The following is a 2876-nucleotide window of genomic DNA, read 5'->3' as shown; positions in this document are numbered from 1 at the left end:
TGTGACCAGTTGGCTATTTGTAGTTGCAGTGTGTGTGTGTGAGTGAGTGTGTGTGTGTGTGTGTGTGTGTGTGTGTGTGTGTGTGTGTGTGTGCTTGCCTGTGTGAGTGAGTGTATGTGTGTGTGTGTGTGTGTATGTACACATGTAAGGGAAATGGCTACCGTCCTGTGAGGCCTGTAAGCTTTCTGCCAATGAGCTTTTTGTATTTGTTTGTAACTTGGAGTAAAAAAAAAAACAACAACAATAAAGTTCCCCATACTCATCAAAACCAGACAGACTCGACCAGCTGCCAAACTGCCGCACAAATGGCTTAACTGGGGTTGAAAGCCAGTTAAGTCTTCAGCATGTGCCGGAGCCCAAACTGTGGTAGAAATATCAATCTGGAATACTCGCGCTAGTAGGCGGTATGAATTGATTGTGAATCATTATTTTTCATATGCCAGTCTGTGTCAGGGGATGACATCAGCTGTCAGCTGCCAAACTCTTGGGTTAGTGCGTCATATTATGAAGTCTATTTGGCTGAGAAATAACCAGGGAGAGTGTGTTTTGATCCGGATTAAAGCATATGTGGATCTATTCCAGTCCAACTACTGCAGAAAATTCCCTTTCTTATACACTTCTGCGCGTTTTCTTCCTCCACCACTAGCTACATATTCTTGCGCGCACCTGGAGTCTCATGAAATTATTACCAAGTTTTCACTTTTCACTACCAAATGATCCAAGATGGAAAACCCAAACTGCTTAAAGACGCACCAGACCGAACAGCCGTCCGGAGGCCTGCCGTCTGTTTTCCAGGCCTCACCTCAACCCTGACCGCCACATTTCCAAGGCGACAAGCTCCTGGACCTCAGTAGCTTCGCAGCGCCATGCTCACCAATCACTAAACAAGCTGCATTAACACACACAGCACAGACGCACACATGCAGGCCAATTTTCATCTCTGCTGACCAGGTCTGACAAGACAACAAACTACCCGCGATGGACAAATTGGTCACTTTTCTCTAAACGGCCTCCCTTTTCCGTCCTAACGGAGGCCACTCCCGGCCAAATTAGGTTACCCTCTCCCGGTTTCCAACTGTAAACAACAACTGAACTTTTAAACTCACCGACTGATGCTGCTGCAGCTTGCCTGCTCATACACGGCTCTATTTCTGAGTTGATTGGGGGGGAAACGAGGTCCTGCTCCGAGCCTCATCTGGACACAACCGCTATCTCCTGCCTCCTGTGTGTGTGTGTGTGTGTATGTGTGCTGAGATATTTTTTAAAGCGAACCCATTCTGCTTTGGGCTAAACTATAAAAAAGAAGGCAGCTTTGACATTTACATGTCAAACGGATGAGGGTTTTTATCTCCAAGTTGGATCGTAAAGATCAGGCCTGGCCTGAGACTGATACCTCTCACTGGCTCTCCTCTGGTCACGTGGGGTCCATAAAGTTAGTTTTATGGTTTTGGGGAGTTGACAATGTACTATATATTTCACATTCTAGAAAGCAAGTGACGGTTTAACGGCTTCGCGGGGATCCTAAAGGGGTCAGTAAAGTAGAGACAGAGCGGGAGAGGGAGGGAGTGTGTGTGTTAGAGAGGGAGAGAGAGCAGGCCACTACTACCGGCCGCTGTTCCTGCTCCGGTTCACACGCGAAGCCCGGCAAGCTTCGGTCTGTGCCGCTCTGGACTCTGGGAAAACCCGGTGGAGAGAAAGAGCCCGGACGTACAGTAAGTAGTGTTTGAAGGCTGCCTGTAAGTGGGAGCTAAGTAGAGAGGGAAGCGGTGGGGGGGTTGTGGAAGGAGAGAAAGAGAGAGAGAGAGAGAGCTGTGTAATTACCATGTCACTCACTCACTGTGTAGTGCTGCTGCATTAACGCGCTCGCTGAGTGCCGCGAGGCTCCGGTGTGTTTGAGATATCTGAGATTCGTTGTTGTGGCTGGTTCGGACCGCGCGACGGTGGTGGCGTCACAGACTGAGTGAGATGCCGCGAGTGTGCACGCGCGCAGTTGTGTGCACTTTCGTGTAGCGCCCCCAACATATGCGTTTTAGAGCGTGCGTAATGATGGCGCACAGGCTCACAGGAGAACTCTGTATGCTGATGTGGTTCTCAGTGGGGAGAGGTGGCAAACAGGGGTGGTTTACATCTGTACAGTGGTTGTGTACGTGTGTGTCTGCGTCTACGTGTTTAACATACTAGAAATGAACAATAGTAAAATGAAAAGTAAAAAAAATCGGTGAGTTTCGAATGAATTTAAGAGTGCGTAAAGACTAGTTAAAGGTTTTACCACAAGGTTCTTCCTTCTTAATTTTAAATATGGACTTGGAAAGTTTGAATAATGCATTCAATGGAAGGCTGATGAACTGACCCAGAAACAGCAGTTGTCGTTGACGTGATTTTTGTGGTGGAACTGATCTCGCTCATATGTTTTCTCTCCCTCTGGATAATAGGGACAACATGAGACATTAATGATGTGATATTAATTTATATTTACTCCCTGGTGGCTTTTGTTGCAGCAGTTCTGGGGGGAAAGCATTTCACATCACTGTACGTTTGTTTTGTCACTTTTACGCACGGCCACCGTGTGCGTAAAAATTGGTTCAGTAAATGATCGAGAGTTGGAAAAATGCCCGCGTGTGCTAACATTAACCGACAAGTAAATGGACAAGGACACACACATACACACGCATACACACAGCCTGTAGTGATATGCGGCCTTGGGTACAAGAAAATCTTTGTCCGTCCCCCGCCCTTGTATTTTCCAGGCAGGATGGGTGTGAGTGAAAAAGCGTCGGGGATACAAACATTCCCAAGGCTCACCATCGGAGACCTTGCAGGTTACTTTACACCAGAGCTGTGGCCTGTTCTTTGACTCTCAGCAAACACACACACAC

This window comes from Morone saxatilis, unplaced genomic scaffold, assembly GCF_004916995.1.
Source record: "Morone saxatilis isolate NCDOM2014 unplaced genomic scaffold, NCSU_SB_2.0 Contig14, whole genome shotgun sequence".
Lineage (NCBI taxonomy): Eukaryota > Metazoa > Chordata > Actinopteri > Moronidae > Morone > Morone saxatilis.
The sequence above is the reverse complement of the archived record's forward strand: the minus strand, read 5'-3'. Positions refer to the sequence as shown.